We start from the raw sequence: 21015 nt of genomic DNA on the forward strand, positions 1-21015 counted from the left end.
CACTTGTAAGATGCCATTGAAGTACTTGGTCTTGGTGCCGCCTCCCAAACTAACCAGAGATTTTGTTACAATAGAATAGGTTAGGATTGGAAATGAAACATTCAGGAGAAACTGGAATTGGCGTAAAAAACGACGCTGAAGTTCGCTCTCGATTCGCAGCTCCTGATTCGAAATTCCAAATTATATGATTGGACGGTTTCGCGGTCTTCCTTACGGATTTTCAAAGGTTATAATTTGCTTCTAAAAGAGAGATACGGATCAAGAGAGAAATTGAAGGTGGTAATGAGTATAAAAATATATATATTTTTAATTATGTTACGTTCACTTCACATGTCTTTTAAGACTGTACTATGGACAGATCAGTGTCACGCATTTTGTTTTCTCCTCAAAATCTAATAGTCTCACCATTGCATCAGGTGTGTATGAGAGAACAGGAAATAATGCACATCTGAAATGCTGTGGACGAAAAATCACTGCACCATATTCAAATAAAACTCCAAACTGTCTATATAAACAAATATATGAATAAAATCCTATTGAAAAATTGACATTGTCATGGTCCTGTGTTTCTGTCTGCGTTTTCCCTGTTGGGCCGCCAGATGGCGGCACTTCTGTTTTGTGTCCTGCTACCCCTGTGTTAATTGTATGATTGTTTCTAATTGTCCAATCATTGTTTTCAATTGTCTCGTTTTCCCTTCCCTCTCTGTGGCCTGATTGTTCATGGTGCCCTCCTGTGTCTCGTCAGTGTCTGTTCTATTTAAGTTTCCCCCTCCCTTGACTCAGGTGCTGGATCCTTGTGGTAATATGAGATTGTTTGTTCGTAAGCCTGTGCTCCTTGTGGTTTTTGCCTATGCCCTGATCTTCTAGTGTTTTTTGGATGTTTCCTTGTTCCATGTTTTAAAGTTTTCCTTATTTGTTTAAGGTTGCCCTGAGAGGTTTTTTGTTCCCTTCTGTTCCCTCGTTAAGTAAAGTCTTTTGTTCTCCTTCCATTTTGGAGTTTTGTGTTTTTTGCCCTCTGCGTTTGGGTCCGAACCCCCCACGCAATCCTAACAGACATATTAGATGGCCATTTCTCATCAAAATTTAAAAGTCTGAAAATTTGACATTTAATTATAAGAGAAGGGCTCCTGAAGTTGTCTACACCCTACCATTGTCACGAATGCGTGGGGGGGTTCGGACCCAAATGCAGAGGGGGAAAAAACACAACTCCAAAAAGGGTAGGAACAAAAGACTTTACTAAATAAAAAGGGAACACAAGGGAACAAAGGGCCTCGCAGGGCAACGTCAAACACAAAGGAAACTTCAAAATGCAAAACACAGAAAATCCAAAAACCAAAAGCGTGTGGAACAGAACATGGCAGGAACACACAGGGCAGGAACGTGATCAGAGCTTACGCACAAACACAACCAGACATAACCAACAACACCGACAAACCAACAAGGATCCAGCACCTGAGTCCAGGAGACGGGAACGTAAATAGACAGACACTGACAAGACACAGGAGGGCACCATGAACAATCAGGCCACGGAAGGGGAAGGGAAAACGAGACAGCCAGAAAACAATGATTGGACAATTGGAAACAATCATACAATTAACAGGGGGAGCAGGACACAGAACAGAAGTGCCGCCATCTGGCGGCCCAACAAGGAAAACACAGACAGGAACACAGAACTATGACAACCATATTTCTGAGAAATTTTACTGTAGCAATTTTTAATAATCCCACCTCAAACCTTCAATGCAATCCAATAGACGCCAATTGAAAAAAGTGATTTTTTGGATAAGAATTTCTCTCCAAATGTAAAAGTTCACAAAATTCTGACACTTGTTCCTGGCAGAAGGTGCACAAACAGTTCCCCCCAGATCAACTACTAACCAACAGGCTACAGCTTGGAACAATAGAATTGTAATCAAACCGGATACGTTCATCTTTTTATACGACTGCTTGCTACCTCAATAAACAACAGACTAAACCGCAAATGACGACTGGAAAATGTATTGTATTTGGTCTGCGTAAGATTTCACCCCTAACTGTGTAGAACTGGCAAAACAGACATTAGAAAATATGAAAAATTTCCACTACAATTTCATTGTTAATATGTTACGCTGTTTTGTTGTTTTCCTTTACAAATGCAGGAAGTAGACCGAGGCAGTGTCAACTCGAGGATGCATATCATTGCGCGACTTCTAATGTGGGTGTACCTGCAGACAATAACATTAGGTTGATCGTAGAAATAGTGTTGTATAACTACTAGCTAGCAAAACTGAAAATATCTGAGAACGAAGGAGATTTTGTTTTTGATCATGAGATTGTTGTGCCCTATCGATTCGAGCCGGAATACACAGAAGAAGAGCTGGCTAATTTGCAGCCTGATCGTATCTATATATATTAATTGCATATCATGTCTGGCCAGGGACCTGTTGTCGCACCTTCAAGGACCCCAGTGGTCCACTGACCCTCAGTTGAAAACCCAGGGTCCATACAATCAAGACCGACCTGCATGGATTCAATGAAGCTTTCAAATACCATTTTATATGGTGAATTGTAGCTATTTGCTGATATATAACACTAATATGCATTACTATTATGTCGTTTTGATTTCTTCCACCCATTTTGATCCTCTCGGGTTTGTAGCCTTACTTAGATTTTTATAAAAAGATACATTTCTGTCATATTTTTTTAAATCTATATTGCTAGCCTACTGCCAATGCAACAACTCTGCACCATGTCTATTTCCCCCTGTTTGTCCAAGATGGAATTCAGCACTTTTGCAACTTCATTTCTGTGGTGAAGGGCCTTGTTACTAAGTTATCTGGATATGTGCAAGTACAAATGTTTCACACAGACATCATTGCACTGCAGTGACTCTGTCTCCCCATACAACCACCTCCTCCACATACTGGTCACCCAGTAAAGTCAGGTAGATTTTAAATGAATGGCAAGCATTCTTTTTATTTGCAATGCACTTGTTTATGTGGTCTGTAGATGGCAGTATGGCTATTCATTGGCTAAACTGAGCATGTGGATTCTGCATCATTAGGCAATGCTTTTATTTATACTGGGGCACATGGGATAATTAATTAAGTGCAGTGCCATAGTATTCAGCAGCCTGCTGCTAAAGCTGGTATTCTATTTAATTATTTATTTGAATTGTTTGAGAAAATCTGTATTTCTGTCATTGTTATTTCGTTGTTTAAAATGAAGAGGAATAGTTAGCAGCAAACAGCTACAGTTTTCTGAATACATTACATTACATTATAGGCATTTATGTCTATAGGCATAGACTACAGTGTGTAGATATTGTATGATACACAGAGTGAAGTCTTTCACACTTTAGGCTAAGGAATCTGGAAGTGTGGTTCAAATAAATCCAATTTGTCACAGTCTGGTTGCTTGTGTTGCCTGTGGAGCATGTTACTCCAAGCAGGCAATCATTGGTCAATGAAGATAATGCCCGGGCTGCCTGAGAGGTAGACCAAGATAAAAGCACTAATGTGGGGTTTCCTCTCAACAGAAAGTGTTTAGGTCCTGAATACGGCAGCTGGGAAGAGAACGGCTCCTGAATTGTGGTGCAGAGAGAATGGCTCCTGAATCGTGGTTAAGAGAGAAAGGCTCCTTCATTGTGGTGCAGGGTGCAGGCTGCAGTATCAGTAGTGGAAAGTCCTGAATCCTTGCAGAGTGCTGACTGCGTACCTGCTAATGCATGTGACAGCTTGCAGATCGCAGAGGGTGGTGGAGGGGGGATTTTACTGGATGGTAAATGAAGGGCGGGGGGGGGGGGGGTGGTGAGGATTGCGGGGGGTGGGAGGGGGCAGAGGGGGTATTGGGATCTGGGACAAGACTGCAGATATGCGTGATACTGAACAAGAGCCGCAGGATGTGAGAACTCTCGCTCTGAATGCAGGTTCCTCGTAATCCGGTAGCTGCGTCTATCCTGTGCAGGCTGCACAGAAGCAGGACTTCCTGCTTTGGAGAGGGATGCAAAAAGGACAGAGCAAGGAGGGCTGCAGGATATCCAAACTGGGAGGCAATTCTGGATCTGCAAACCAACTCAGCAGTACTGGACACCCGTAGCCACTGGGGGGCCTGCATCATAACGAGGGGGGTGGAAAGCAAGTAAAAGGTTGCCTTCTGTGCTGGCTTTTCTTCAAGACTGGGAACTCTGTGTACAGCGTTCTGAATCTTCAAGGAACAGAGGAGTGTGATTTTGTGCCTCAACTCTTCTCCTACAGGAGTGAACTTCAATCAGGAGGGGGTCACTGTGACATTTTTCTGGTGCTTGGATCTGAAAGGGACACAAGCACTAAAAGTAGAGAAGTCCTGTCTTCACCCTCAGGTTAGCAAAACCACAAATATACCATCTTGATTTCGAAAAAAAAGCATGATTTTATTGCTATAAAAAATGTGATAGCGGTGGAAATGAAAACACTTTGAGGAAGAGGTGTGGAGTATCTGTAGATCAAAAAGGATACTGCTGGAAGCAGGGGATGACACAAAGGCACAGGGAGAATTCATTGCTGGGTACAAAGCTAGTGAATGCACGTCTATGAGCCAGACATTAGCGGGAGTCAAAGAGAGGCATGGCCTAGGACTCCATACAGTCACAATGAGCCAGAGGTAGCAGGAAACTGTCCATACGCGTGGTGTGGGCTGAAGAATGGCGTGAGAGTGGCCCGCGCAAAGTGTGAAGATACCCAGCAGTAGAAGGAGGTGGAGGCCACGCTTCCCGTGCGAGGGGGGATTCTCGGTGAAGCGCTGCCCGGCCTCGGCATGCCTTACCGGGACGAGGAGTACCCCGGGCAGCCTCTGTGGCAGTCGGTCCTCTTCTTCTGCTGCAAGGGGATGATCGAGGGCATCACCATCCTGCTCTTCGCGTGGCTCCTGGTGCAGGTGCTGTTCAGCAAACACCTGGAAGGTACCGACCCCGACCCCGACCTCGGTGGCAGCTCGCCTGCCTCGTGCGCATCCATCCCCTCCCAGCGGGACTCAATCTCCCTTCGCATTCATTCTCCTTCCATGTTACTGTTCTTACAGCAGGTCTTTCACTCCATTCTCACAGTACTGCTGGGCTCACATCTATTATGCCCTCATATTTCTGCTGTTTCATTATCAGTCTTGCGTGTATTCTCTTCTAATGCAATTAATGCACTTGACCTCAGTTATCTTCCCGCATTTGTTTAACTCAGCCGATTATTTATTTTACCATACAGCTGTTTTCAGGCACCCCATCTCATTTTGCAACTCTACTACACTCAGCTGTACATCCCTATACCATTGTCCTCATACAATGGACCCTGTATCCATTGTCTTCTCATATTACTCTTTGCATATATTCAACTTTGCACTGAAAAGCTCCCTGATAATTTTTTATTTTATACTTTTAATCAGTCTCTGTTGTTGTTGTGCACAAGACACAAAAAAGATAGCAAGCCTTAACTGTGTCAGTGCAATTCCGTCTTTGGAAATAATGACTAAATGGTACAGCCTCATGGCACAAGGCAAATATGCATGGCCAGTGCCACGATCACTGTGTTAACAGTACTGCCAATTAGAGGCAAGATATTGGTTTAATGAAGAACTTGAAACCACAAAATCCTTTTCAATACTATACTCATGTATCAGAATGAACAAAATGTGTGGTCCTAATAGATGACCTCCTCCTTCAATGATAATTAAGAGTTGCTCTAGTAACACCAGTGAAGGGCACAGAATGAAATGATGTCATCTGCATTTGTTATATATCATTGCTTGTAGTGTAACTAAGTGGATTAATGCTGTCTTGTGTACAAAAGTGAGTTCTGAGAGAGAGAGAAAGAGAGAGAGAGAGAGAGAGATTGTTACAGTGATTAGTCATCTGTATTTCAACAGATTTACACAAGCATGTCCACAGCCAAATCAGCAAGATGTTTTTGTTGCCATTTCCAGAGTCCTAAATTAATAGATTTTCCCTAGATTGTCCCCTAACAAGCCATTGAATTAAAAATTTAAATTTGTTATTTTTTTTAAGGAGATAGAATGAGATTATACATTCTTCATCTACATAGGGTTTTTTTCCTATTCATTTATTTTTTAGTTGGACTTGTGCACTTTCAAATGACGCAATTAAATAGTAGAGCAAGGCACATAGAGATCATTGAATGAGTAGGTTCCTTGTACGCTGCTTTTATGTTGTGTGTGTTTGCACGTCTGTGTGTTTATGTATGTCTGTGTGCGTATGTGCGTCTGTCTTTCTGTCTACATGAGCATGAGTGTGTATAAACACACATTACCCATGTAGTTTCGAGTTTATGCTTGTGTGTACACGTAAGTGTGTGTGTGCGGCAGGTGTGGTCGCATGTTTGAGTGTGTGTTTGTGTATGAGTGTATGAGGTTGTGTGAAACAGAGAGGGGGCGAGTGTAATACTGCTCATAATGAGAGTTGACAGTCTCTAAGTAATGGGTAGCATGTGGGTGGACTGCCTGTGCCCTCCAATGAAGGATAAACAGAGAGCCAAAAAGGGAGCTGACAGCATTGGCTGTGCACAGCATCGGACTATGAGTCAGACAGCAGGTGATAGACCGGGTTACATTTTGTAGGCTAGGTGTTTGTTTGGCCAGTGAGGGGATAACAAGAGCACGAGAGAAAACTTGAAGTGCAATTTCTGAGTTTAAACACAATTTACATTGCAGAAAAAAATGAAAATAGAAAACCCATAGTATTCCATGATGTCAGTCTCAACAATGATTGAAGAGGGTTGTTTTTTTAAATTTAATTTTTGTGTGGGCGCGCGCTCTCTCTCTCTCCATGCGACAGACAACGGTGTTCCCTGACACTGCCGAATCTCCCTCCCAGGCGTGTCACACTGGTTTGTGACCGTAGATTTTATGTAGATAAGTACTTTTATTTTATTGGTACCGGTGCTGCAGCTTAACAACTTTCAGTGCCTTGTTAGCTTAACTACATTTTCAGATATGGCTTCCCCAGCACTAATACAACGTATGACAGGCTACGTTTTAAAAAATGAGGAGGGTGACAGTGTATAAAAGGTGCACGCCCTCATAGTAGAAAGGTCAAACTTGTTTTGGCGATTTTTCAGAAAACATAACTTGACCGTTTATTTTTCATGCCTAATGTCATAAATGCTACAGTTTAATTAAATACCAACATATAAATCGCAAACTTGCCAGGAAATAATGGTTGTTTGCTTAAATAGTGTTAAAAATTAGGCGATCGTAATCATGGTTGGAGGGAAAAGCATCATTGTCTGCAACTTTTAGTGTGGATTTATTTTGATTCTTCAACATCATGAAACAACATTTAGTGGAATTCCTACAGTAAAACAAATATACTGTACACATTTGCTCGTACTATGTTTTTATGGGATGATACATTTATGAAACCGCTGTATCGCTAAATCTCAAAACGCTATAGGCCTACGTGCCAAAACATCTGTGTCAAACCTAGCATCCCCATGGCTTCAAAATTCCGTTCCAATTGAGGACTCGAATCGACCAGGCTTACACATTCCTCATAAATGCTGTCTTAATAAACATCTCTGCAATGGAGTTTATATAGAAATCTGTATAAAAACCCCTGAATAAAATATAATGAGAAAGTAATTAGAAGAAGCTCTTGGTACACACATCCATGTATCCGATAATAATAATAATAGGAAATAAAGACTTGATTCACATCAATTTGTAGTGAGTGTTATAGTATTTCTAGCTGTTCTCATATACCCCCCACATACAATCCAAATAATAATTAGCTGGCCAAACATTATCAATGGTCTCGAAATTATAATTAGCCGAAATTGCCAGATGTCCATCTTCATGTAGCCTAATAGTAGTGGGACTTCTATTGCATCCACTTCATCTGCAACAAAGAACGCGAACGCGATATCTGCCGTTGCTAGACGAGGCGAGCAGGCTAGTCAACCAAGAAGTGTCCGACTTTTTGACTCCTCCCCCGAATGCAATCGGCACCTCTCGTCCTGTTTTCGAGGCAAGCCGAAAGTCATCTCAAACAAGCCTGTATCAACAGACTGCATAGTTCTGATGTAGCACGCTAGGATTGCTAGCCAGTCAAAAAATGCAGACACACCCCAGGCAGGTTAAACTATAATGCAGTTTGTCAACAGTCACACGTAGCAACTACTTTAATGTCTTGGCTTTCATGATCTGTATGTTTCAATGTTAATGTCAGTGTAAAATATAGTTTTGAAGCTTTTAAATAGGCTATTAGGCTAGATGACAAGGTACTGGCAGCAGTGGAGTTTTGCGTTGTTTGAAGGCTCGGCAGCTTGTCACCTGCAGTCATTCAAACACATCAGCTGTTTTCATTGCTCATTTATTTAGTTATCAATTTATTTCATTTCTTATTTCACCATCAGTTTATGTACTTAACAGTCATATTTGGTCTTCCAAATTACAGTTCCATCACAATCAAATTGAGTTAGGAAAGGTACGGTTTTAAATTATATAAATGTCTCAATTTTGCGGTACAAAAATAAGCAGCTGACTGATAGGCCTATTTAATATGGGATACTGTCAATAGTTTGAAATAATCGCAACGTTCGTAGTTGGCTAATCGAGTAAAGATAGCCTACATTCATTGCCTCCCTTACGCGCTGTAGCCTCCAGCCCACCATTGGCTTGCATACCTTTCCCAGCCATCCGTAACCGGCAAACAGTGCCAGTGATTCCGTTGTATTATTGAGCACGTGCCTGTGAAATTTATTAATCAAAATGGTTTATTCTAAATCTCCTCTCGTTATTAATTAATGTTGCTCATTAAAACATCGGATTTAATAACGGCTCTCCCCAGCAATAGGCTATGGCTAATTCGCGATAATTCTAGTTTGGGTAATGGTACTCATTGTTTGGGGTATAGGGCATGAACATCCAAGAATTAACACGCCTGTTCGGTTTAGTTAGACTTTGGCATATACCTGCCTCCTACACCGAGGGTGGTTTCTGAGTCAGGCGGTTCGCCTGCTCATTGGCTCGACGTCACTAACATTTCTCGCTATGAGAGAAAGGGCCGTGGAATAGTTTATAAAAAAAACACGTTTTCAACGTACAAAAATGCCAAGTTACTCAAAAGTATTGATATCAAAATGACGCCAAGTTACGGTACTACAAACAATATAGGCTATCTTGCCTCACCGAAATTTAATAACATGTATTCCAAAGCAATGCTACCCAATATTTCCTCAATTCTTTCAAGTCACTTGGCCCTGTGTGTATATAAGCGTGCAGTACATGGACAGGCCAAACATATGTGTGGATGGCTTTCTCACAGTCATGATTGATTGAATAGGCATCTATATGTCCAATTTGTATTGGTATTTATGTATTTTGGTGGTCAGCCTTTCTGTTGCGTGAATGATTGTATGTTTCTTGGTATAAATGTCTGTTCGTAAATGTGAATGTAACATGCTACGAGGGAATGTCCCCATGGGGATAAATAAGTTCTCTATGTATGTATGTACAATATGTATTTTACATGTATTTATTGTACGTTGCAAATATACAATCACTTGTACATTTAGTCAAATTCAGTTCAGAAGCAAGTATAAACATATGTTTTCTGGAGAAATATGCTTCCTGTAGTGACTGACCAGCAGTTTTCTACATGAATTTCAATGTGTTCCATGAGGCAATACGAAATATTTGACACTTTGATCTGACACAACGTTTGCATGACATTGTAATATGGTAAGATTAGAAAACACAGGGCCAAGTGACTTGAAAGAATTGAGGAAATATTGGGTAGCATTGCTTTGGAATACATGTTATTAAATTTCGGTGAGGCAAGATAGCCTATATTGTTTGTAGTACCGTAACTTGGCGTCATTTTGATATCAATACTTTTGAGTAACTTGGCATTTTTGTACGTTGAAAACGTGTTTTTTTTTAAATGAGATATCATTTCTTTTTGCAAAGCGTTTTATTACGAGAGTGAGAAATGCGAAGTGACCCTGTAAGAAACGGTTGTGGATTATGGCTATCATTGTGTGAATTTGTACAGTCTGATGAGCGTGTACGTTTAGCAGTTTCGGTTTGCTATATATGTAAAACAGTGGCTGTGACAAATAGTGCGGTGGCGTAATTGTAAATGCATCAGAAAAGGTGAAATATGGCCAGTGTAGCTATGTAGGCTACTCACGGATTTGACGGGCATCCAACGAGCCTTGATTGACAAAAGAATCAGCAAGCCCGTAGAATTAGAGCTGCCTAGGTCGCAACTTGTGTACCCTTCTGTCCTGCTCCGTTGTCTCCGTTTCGTGAAGATGCACTTTTAGTGTTTGTAAGGTTTATAAGGCATTTTGATAGGCTTATCTGCAGGTAGGAATCCTCTTTGCTGTTTTGTTAAGGTAGAACCGGAAAAGTTGATAGTGGAGAATAGGAGCAGACGCATATGTCCCAGCAGGCTTTGCATATGAGAAAATAACAAGTGTGAGATAAATTAGGCGAAATGATGAAATAGCGTAGTTGAAACAATATGTTTTTTAGCAGAATGGGCATGTAGGTGAAGGTTGACATGATCACAGACTATAGTGCGAAGTAAATGAAGTGACCATGCGCGAGCTTAGTTTGCTTATCAAACGGTATATAACAGTCTGTATTTAACGTTAACTGGTTAAATGGAGGGTTAAATAACATGTGCAATCTATTGCACGAATGTGTTTTTCTCATGTTCAGTGCTAGTAGTTATACTTATGAGTGAATCATGATTTTAAATGTAATGTTTAGATTGCGGAGTTGCAAAACACATACGTAGTAATTGTTTGTAGCCTATGTGGCTAGATAGAGAACAGGGCGAGGTAACATGAATGTAGAAACGTGGCGTTTGCTGATATGAAGGTTTTGTACGGTAGCCAAGTGAAGAAATATAGTTAGTAGAAATGGCACAGCGGTGAACTGGTGTAACTTTTTAATAAAAGGAATACATTTGCGTCATGAAATGCATATGGGTGGCCGTGAGTGAGTTTTGGTAAAGCAAATATAAGCGTAAGAAAATGTTAGTGTAAAAGAGGAAATGATCTGCCTGAGGGCGAGTCGGGATTCAAGCCTTCAACCGGAGGTTTACCAGTCTGTGACTTCGTTAGTGCAGCACCATGTCATAGCTATGCAAAGCGTGAAATATCATTAGCAAACCTGTCGGTGGTTTTAAAGAAGAACACAGGCCGGTAAGCACAGAAGAGCTCCCGTTGAATCCATATGGATTAGCAATATTGTAGCCGGTTAATAACTGAACGTACAGACGGTAAGTCATAATGCATATGGCTTAGCAATATTGTTGCCGGTTAATAACTGAACGGTGAACGGCGGGTAGATATGGTGCAAAAGCAATAATTTATAAGTAGTAGACAATTATTAGTGAGGGTTGAAGCAGGTTAAAGAAACACGTTCCTAGCCGGGCTTGAACCTACGACTCCGTGTTCTCAAGACTGTAACCTTGCCCACTAGGCCACAGGCAGACTAGCTGTTTAAACTGGAAATGTTTCAGAGTAAAAAGGTATATGGGTATTTTGCGTGTGTATGCGCGTTTTTGATTGGGTCGTGTAGGTGAAGATTTGGCTGGTGTCAGTGAAATGTCCAATGGGGAGACATGTTGTTAGTGGGATAGGCGGCAGGAAAAATAAGAATGAGAAGAAGAAGAAGAAGAAGAAAGAGAAGAAGAAGAAGAAGAAGAAGAAGGAGAAAACGCAAAATCCCCTTAGTTTGGAGCTTTATTGTGTGGACATGTGAAGTTGTTTATGAATTCTGTTTGTTGAAATGGGGTCAGAATGTACAGAATTTAATGTTTTTATGGGCTGAGTGTCTGTGGCTGTTGTGGTTATTTCTGTGGGGAACCCTGAAAAGTGCCAAACTCTCGGTGCTGTATAGGTATGGGGCATGCCCCCGCCAAGGCGTAACTTGGCGGGATGGCATACCTGCCATCCCAATCAAAGAAATTCCCTCTGAGCGGAGCAGGCGGAATGAATGGGCCAGATTCAGACAGCAGCAGCGGTGACATTGACATAACTGCCGGTGAAACAAGAGAAATGTTGCATTTTACGTTTGATGGTAAGGCAGTTTGCTGATTTCCTACGGTTTTTATGTATGTTGATCTTTTGTATCCCGTAAATGTATTCATTAAGTGAGGCATTTCTACTTATCAAAATCATTTAACTCGATTAACACTTGCTCGAAATTAATTCTTACAAGTGTCAGTGTTCTTTTATTGATTAAGCTATTCAGATTTTTCCAAGCAGTTATTGCAATTGAAAATTCAGAAATAATTTTAATTTACGATCAGTAGATTTGCTTTATATAAATAAACTAATACAATCTAAGTAAATGTAGACGTGCTGAAAGTAAAAGGCTGTTATTACTGTTATTTTTTTCTCAATTACAAACGCTGCATGATTTACAACAGATCACAAACCATTTGCTCTTTGATGCAATCATGATAATTTATGTGGAATGATGATCATATGGCAACCATTAAACCTTTTCTTGAACCATTTGTAACAGCAACTGGTGTGACGGGTGTGAGTTATGGAAAAAATCTATTGTTTGAAGATTGCTTGTAGATAGTATCCCTGCACTTATTACTATTAAAGTGCAATATCTCTAATGTGGAAGTCTTGTGACATTGTAAGTGGCTTGTTATCAAGTACAAGCATGTCTCAAATGCATTTATTTCTGCTTGCAGCCAGTGCTTTGGAAAATAAGATTTTCTGAATAACTATAAACAAACAATTTATCTCATTAAAGTGACAATGGGCATTTGTTTATTTCAGCACTGACTGTCATGCTCTTGACCTGATATTTCTGTAATTTCCTGACCTTTTTTTCCATGGGATTTGGAAAGGCATTCATGCTAAATGTTAATTTAAACTTTAACTGATATGAGTCAAACAGGGATGAAATGTACAGTATTGTGTCGAAGTAAAATGTAGCCTACTTAAGCCTACAGTTTATTTAACAGTCAGTTTTTCACTGTGTATTGTAGAGATGCTTGAACGAAGCATGCTGAGTCCAACTCTAAGAAGAGATTTCACTTTAACGTTTATTTATTACAGATATATTAAATCTACAATCAGTGCTAATCTAGACCATTTCCAGTATCTTAAGTAATATGGGTTCTTCAAATAATTTCTGGTTTCATTGAGGATAAAGTAATTACTATACAACCAATCATTTTAATGTAGGATTTGGAAATAGCTTTGGGTATGACATCATCTTTTCTTAGTCGTTTTGTATTCAACATTACTCAGCTGCTGACAGATGCTGACCAAGGACCTGATTTTTCACAAAATTCTGTTGTGCTGTGCAAGAACGCCTTGAGCAGCAATTACAGTAAATACCAGCTATCCCTTATTAAAAGCCCTACCAGTTTTCCTCCGGACAGAAAGACCCCCGACTTCTGGGATGAGTCAATGCTCACTTTTTCCTCTCTTATTATCTTCTTATTAGCTCCACCACTCCCACACACTTCCCACACACCACACAGAGCGTGTGCGTGTGTGTGTGCGCGCGCGTATGTGTGTGTTAAACTTTGAAGCCAGTATGTATTTCAGTGAGCCAACTAATTCAACTAATCAGTGTTGATTGAAATAAGTATAGAATGAGAAATGAGAAAGATTTCTTGTGGTTTCCAGTCCTCCCCAATTGTACAATCAAAAAGAGATTCTAACTGCTGGCTTTGTATACGTTTCTGGGGCTTTCATCCTGAGGTAGGCCTAGGTACAGTTCAGTTCATTCGGAGCAAACCACAGAACCACTTATTGGGGCAGGATTTGAAGTTCTTGTGGGATATAGCTATTTCATATTGCTTAGTTTATTTTATATCAGGTAGATTGCAGATGGTTTGTCTCTGGGAAATACAGTTATCCTTGCAGCATTTTTTAACTGCTTTTATGCACCGATTTAAGGGGGGTTCATACATTTCTAAAGCAGCCTCCATTGCAGAACTGGTTCAACACATGCTTTTGAGATCGCAGTAGCTGTTCTGCAGGTCTGTTTTAGATCAGCGTGTCGACTGCGGCAATTCCATCTCCAAGAGGGAACAATTAGTTCTGATTAGGCCCCACAGATATTTCCTGCATAATCTGATAACGCATTCGCATGAACGGGGGTACTGAAGAGAGGATAGTGTCTATTGCTGCACTGGACTCAGTGCAAGACAGTAAATAGGACAGATAGCACAGGATCATATGTGTTTCAGGATAATTATCTTCCTTCTCCGTGCTGACAATCGCCAATGTTGGTTTTGAGTCAAAGCGACGTCGTGGAAAAAAAGTTAAATGGAAGCTGAATATGGCAGAACAGGCATGTGAGAGGTCACACTTCGGTGATCTTCTCATTCTCTGGAGGTCTGTTTCTGTAACACTGCCAGTTTGTGTTTGTCCTGTGCAGTGCACCTGCAGGTCCTTCTGGGAGTGGGCCTGGCCGTCTTCTGCTTCTGCCTGATCCTGGGCTGCGTTCTGTGCTGGCGGCGCGGGAAACCCCGCCCCGCCGAGGACAAAGAGGCGGCGATGTCACTTCCTCCCCTGCCCGCCGATCACGTGAACCTGGCCCTGAGCGGCTCCTCCCCCTTGGCCGTGACCGTCCCCGTCAAGCAGCAGTACGAGGAGCTGGAGGGGGACGTGCTCGAGTACCCCTCCCCCTACGGCTGCTCCTCCCCCTCCCCCTCCCCTCCCCCCTCCCCGTCTGAGGACGATTTCGCCGCCCTGCCCAGCTCCCCGCGGCCCCGCGCGGCGTCCGAGCTCAACGAGCACCCGAAATCCCACTTCCCCCTCCGCAGGCTCAGCACCCCCGCCGGCTCCTCCTACAAGCCGGCGGTCCACGGCCGGGCCTCCCTGCCCTCCCTGCCCAAGCTGGGCCTGGTGTCCAAGACGCGGCGGGCGCTGGAGCGGCGCTGCACGGTCACGGGCGACAGCTTCCTGGACGGCGAGCGCAGCCGGCTCCAGCCGAGCCCCGCCCCCGAGGGCTCGCCCTCCGCGCTCCGGTACGGCTCCGGCTCCTGCCGCAAGCCGCCGCTCCGCCTCCACTTCACCCTGCTCTTCTCGCCGGCGCGCGGCACGCTCACCGTCGCCGTCCTCGGCCTGCTGGGGGCCTCCCGCCGGCTGGGCGGGGTCTTCCTGCGCGCCTCCCTGCCCCCGCTCTGCCCCTGGAGCTGCCCTGCGGGGAAATAGACTGGGAGCCTGACTACGCCATTTCTTTCACCAAGGAGCTCAGGCCAGCCAAGTACAAGCTGAGAAAGGTACCAAACATCTCTCTCACAGTCACCCTTAACGACCACAGAAACTCACTTCCAGGTCTTCACCTGCCGTGAAAGAGACAAGCCGCCATATAGAACACACTGTCCTGTACTGAAATCCATTGCTGTGTTAACCTTTAGCCAGTGCTAGACAGTGCAAGATTATTTTCATGTTTACATTGTCCACTTGTTTCTATTCATTGTGGCTTGCACTGCCGTAGATATCATACAGTATATAATATTTATTTATTGGTGAATTAGGGGAGCAAGGTTCTTCGTGTCCTGTTTTGTTTTGACTGGTGTTTGCCATAGTGAAGTTGTAGCTCGTGAAAGGAAGGCAAACATGCAGAGAGTCAGGGTTGGCCAGATTGTCAGAAGGTTTGCCCTTGCAGAGCTGTGGAGACTTAATCAGAGGGCAAAGCAGTAATGCCCGGTGAGTTCACCTGTCGCAACAGTCTTGGCTCGCTGCCACATAAGCTGACTGCGGAGAAGGCGAGCATTTACGCCATCAGTCTTCATTCTACAGCGCTCCTGAATGGGCACTTCTGTACGAGCGATTCTCCTCTCGTGTCATTGGATGCTGCCGGCCTGTGGCAGGGGCGGATTTGAAGCTAATGCGCTGAAATGCAGTGTGAGTGCATTGGATAGGGCCCCCCAGCTGATCACTGAAGGATGTGAGAGTCTTTCTCGAACACCGGAAACATTGGAGCAATGATCCAGACTTAATTAACATATTATTGTCAGATTGCTGCTGTTCTAGAAGATATACGATTATATAATAAAAATAAAAATACTATTAATAAAACCATTCTGGATGTCTGGAGGGTTGAGAACATTCAATCTTGTTGTCATGTTAATAGAAACCTTTTTTGGTAAGGGTGTCCTTGCCTCTGGGCTGTCAGAAAAGTGGGTTACAAATGAATACTTCTTTACTGTATTGGATGGAGGGTAGGCCAGTTTAGTGCTTAAAGTGAAGACAGTCAAGTGATAATCAGCTTTATGAAGTGGAGATGGAGTGGCAGTTGTGGAAGCTAGTTATGATCGGCCCCTGAGCAAGATTTTTTTACGGGCTCCCTCTCACCCTCAGAAACACGCAAACATGTGAATACACTGCGTCATTGGCTTAGATATTTTACAGTGGACAATGTGTTGCGTTGTGCGTGTTAGGCTATTGGGAAAGTAGGTCAAGGTAGCCATCAAAACCGCGAACAGGGCTCAGCTCAGACAGTGCTCAGCTGCAGTGCAGCGATAGCTCGCTTAGGCATACACAACACATCAGATCAAAAAGTACAAAAAAGAGGCAAAATTTGGCACAGGGGCTCACCTGTAGTAGACTAGGCTATGTGTAGGCCTAGAATGCTTATGTTATTAATTTACAGATTTCCAAATTCATTGGGCTAGGAATTTGCCTGTCAGCTAGCTAGATAGCAAGTATTGCTACAGCCATAACCTTCATAAAGTTTAACCATTCCAGCTAGCTAAATATCACCTTACAATAAAATACACCTGTTACACTTTTTCTCTACTGAAAATCTCAAAAGATACAGGGGGCTATACAAAATGAATCTCTCCAACACCAGTGCTTGCGCTAACCCATGGAATGCTGCATCTTTGGAACACAGGACACTTCAAAGTCTACATTTTACACTAAAGGTCCAAAGGTGGCCAAAAGCCCGATATGTCCCCCAATTCATCATAATTTGTGGTGAGCAGCTCCGCGGACCTGGGTCTAAAAAATGTGAACTATCCCTTTAAGAAACGCATGTGCATTACGGTTATCCTTATCCAAAATGTTTGTTACTGTTTAGCGTTTCTGCTTTGCTATACAAATCAAAACACGCGAGACACACAGCAGTGACCCAATTCAGACTATAACAGGCTGGCGCCATCAGTAACCCAACACCAATTCCCTAGAAAAGCACTTTATCTATTTACTCATTTGAAGGGAATGCGAAGAGCCTACATTTACAAAACCTCCTTCAAATTCAGCTCCCGAACTCTTGACGTTCTTGACAGAAAGTATGCTATAGCCTGACCAGTCAGTTTCTCCTGCCCTATACTGCTCCTGATGTTTGTAGATCTTCATTAACTTTAATTTAAAAAATGAAGACGTGACCACAAATGATTGAATTGAATAGTTTAAACCACACGTTTACTGTTGCATGGACATATACTGTATGAATAGCCTACATCACAGACTACAAAGAACGTGTTATTACCATGACCGAGATGAGTCTGCTTATTGAATGATATCTAAGACAGATGGTGCTAAGGAAGTAAATGGAACTAACGAGTGTCAAAAATTGCAAAGGCACGTGCATGAACTGACTTTTTTGATGTAGAGCTGGTTATCTGCTAGAGGATCACAGGCCTTCCCACAGCATGGGCCCCTGTGCAGCTGCACTACTTGCACTGCCTGTGTCTCCACTCCTGTGGTACAGTAATGTTTTGGAGAGAAAGTAAAGCAGTTGTTGTGGAGATGTTGTTATGTATTGGAACAAAAAGTCCTGAAGGAGACAGGATGTGGTACTTTCTTGGAGAAACTACAGCAGCTGTGGAAGTGGAAGATTATGCGGGTGATGTTCTAGAAAGAGAGAGCGGAGCATTCTTGGGGTGGAAGACGGCATGCTGAGAGAGTGGTGGCTGTTTGAGCCATGTGATATAGAGATGTTGAGGAGGTGAAACTGAGAGCTGGTGCCAGCAGTGCTAGTTGGAGGCCTGCTTCTTTGTCCTTTCAAGCCATTCATCAAGCACCACTCTATGCCCATGCGGTCGCTGTGTGCTGGCTGGCCCAGGTGTAACAATGTGATTACATACAGACCATCTAACCGTTCAGTGGAGACAACCCATTTCCTTTCTGACCCAAGATGACAGCCAGTGCACTTATCTTGCGAGCTCACTAAAAAGCATTTGATTAAACTTCTGTTTTCAAATAGAAATAAATACAAAGGGATTGTGTAGCCAAACAATAATTTATTGCATCTTTTCTGGCATAACTCTGAAGTTTCATGGAATTTGTTTGTTTTCTTTGAGTCATGCATAATCCTGGCTGTTGCGCAAGTAATCAGTCAAACATTTCAAATGTGAATTCTATAATCACTAGCTGGAATAGACGGTATTTTTCTATGTAGGCTGAATTAATGGACACAGATGTGTTGAAAGTTCACTCTGGGTGTTGTCAGTGTACTGGGCCCGTAAACACTTGTATTGTCAGGTTCTCAGCTGTAGAAACATAAGGCAGCATTAAACTGATGCATTAAACGATTGAGTCTGAGTGGAACTTAGAGTGCAATATGAAATACCAGTAGGTGACTTCCGCGAAGTGGGTTGGATTCACCTTAATTTATGCTTTTTACGCAGGATCGTGTAAACAAAATAATTTTTAAAATAAATAACGTTTTTATTATTTGCTTACCCCCTTTTTCTGAAAAATATTTTGGAGAGGGGGAAAGGGATTGGGTTAACCAAAGCACTAAACCCTCATTACAAGGAGAGCCCAAAATTCTCTCTTCTCTACTTCATAAACTGAAAATAAAAACTGGGAACAACATTAAATTTGCAGAATTTTTTAAAGCAAATAATAACTACAAGTTTTATTTGCTTTACATAATGGCACAAATTTAATGCTGTTCCCAATATGTTTGCAGAAAAAGAGGTAAGGCCTAATCTTGGTCGAATCTGTGTTGTGGGTCAAAAAAGGGACACAACCCAAAACAGGGAATGAACGTCCCAAGAAGTTTTTTTTTTCTGATTAAGGATAAAACATAGCATTCCACGCGTTTGTTAAAACACAACATAACAAACGTGCGTTTGTCCCTAATCTTAACGCTGTTGCTGTTTTGGTCTCTTTCCCACAGAGCCTGAGCTCCGTGGATGCGCTGAGTCGGAAGGAGCCCGTCTGCGTTCCCCGGGTCCTGGGCCAGCTCTTCGTCCTGCTGCAGTATCAGACGCTGGCCCATCGCATCAAGGTCATGGTCCGCAAGGCCGAGAACCTGGCCAAGCTCACCAGAATGCCCGGGGCACCAGGTGAAATCCATTTTCCTCCCGCCTAAACTCGTCTCTCACTGTCATGTCTCTTCAGCTGTCCCATATTAGTCATATTTGTAGTTCAGTCCTGTTCCTGTTAGACAGTAGCTTAATCTTCATCTATTGAACATTCCAAACATCATTTTAGTCTTTTGCAATGACACATTTAAAATGCATGTGTTTGCGCACAACTGTTTAAAGGATCAATACAAGTGATAGCATGGTTAGGCTTTATTCTAATGAAAAAGTAATTTGTCAGTCTAAATTTTCTGTACCTTATAGATGCTGAAATGTTAAAGTGGAAATAATTATTTGCCTCTAAAATTGAGAACCCCCAGAAGTAGAATTGGCCTCTGCTTTTTATTGGTGAAGTAAAAAAATTTAAAAAAAAAGCTTTGTGTAATGTTCAATCAAGGGGATTAAACCATTCTTACAGAACTTCAGTGCCATTGAGGATCGTAGTCATTTTTTAATAACGCGTGTTTAAATCCTGCTTTCACTGTTCACAATCCTCCAGACATTTTTTTTCGGTCTCCTTCCAAACACTGATTCATTTTAGTGCCGGTTGTAGGTAGTTTTATGCACCACTTTAAGGTTTCAGAGTTATGGGTCATGTTCCATGGGCAAAACCAGTGCAGAATTAGCCCATGTGGTTCTGTCTTGCACAGGTGGTGGGGATCTTGGGAAATGTAGTGAGGCTTGACAGTCGCTGATTTGTTCCCCCCACAGACCACTATGTGGTGATAAACCTGCGTAAGAAGGGCGTGGTGATTGGCACCAAGGAGACGAAGGGAGCCGGCGGGTACAATGCCGTGTGGAACGCCCCTTTCTTGTTTGACCTACCACCTGGGGATGTCAATCAACTGCCCCTTGTCTTGGAGTTCATTGTCATGCAGGTAGGGGGCACTGGTGGGACTAAAAGTTGAGTTGGACAGAGCTGGCCACATTATTTCTATTATCACGCGTTTTGCTTAATTAGCTTTTCATTTTCTTCCCATTTTGATAGCTCATTTGTGTTAGAACCCTCTCTGTCAAATCAGGAGAAGCAGGCCTTCTCCTTTAAAACACATGATGTAAGCTGCTGGTTCTTTTCATATATAATATACAGAAATGGTGCAATTTGTACATGTAGATTGTGAGCCCTTGGTCAGCCAAAAGGGGTCACTGGTGTGCAGGTGACAGATGTTATCTGAAATATTAACTGAAATCCTTCCAGAATGTACAGCCAATTATACACCACACTGTGTATAAATGTATGTTCTAGCATGGCCCAGATTCTATACCAGATCATGGGGTCTATCTATATGCTAGAGTAGTACCTTAAAAGGGTGAGCCACCCAGCAGCTCCTATCTGTCTGTATTTACTTCAATGAATTTCCTTGAGGTGATATTGCATGGCTGTCCTTTAGCATTAAATATGCTATTTTTTCAGAACCATGATTTATTGTTTGTAGAATGAGCATTGATGCTGTGCATTTCTCCACTAGGGGCGGATTTACACGAAGGGCAGCGTTCTGGGCCGCGTCCTGATTGGCCGTGAGGCTCCAGAGACAGGGCAGACACACTGGAAGGACATGTGCAGCCGGGGGCAGGTGGAGACAGCCCGCTGTCACCTTAGAGCAGAAGGGATATCCTTGGACCCATAGCTCCACCCACCAGATTCAAAACCCCTCCCCCTACTCTTAATAATCTCTCCTTTCCCACATAGGGAACCCTGAGCCAAAAGGGCGGGGGCTGGGGCAGGGCCGCGG

The 21015-nt window shown here is 42.6% G+C and overlaps 1 pseudogene; it reads left to right on the plus strand.

Annotated features, from left to right (window-relative positions):
• Positions 1-4577: 4577 nt before the first annotated feature.
• LOC118227734 lies at positions 4578-20926 on the plus strand (annotated as a pseudogene).
• The last annotated feature ends 89 nt before the right edge of the window (positions 20927-21015 follow it).

This window comes from Anguilla anguilla, chromosome 5, assembly GCF_013347855.1.
Source record: "Anguilla anguilla isolate fAngAng1 chromosome 5, fAngAng1.pri, whole genome shotgun sequence".
Taxonomy (NCBI): domain Eukaryota; kingdom Metazoa; phylum Chordata; class Actinopteri; order Anguilliformes; family Anguillidae; genus Anguilla; species Anguilla anguilla.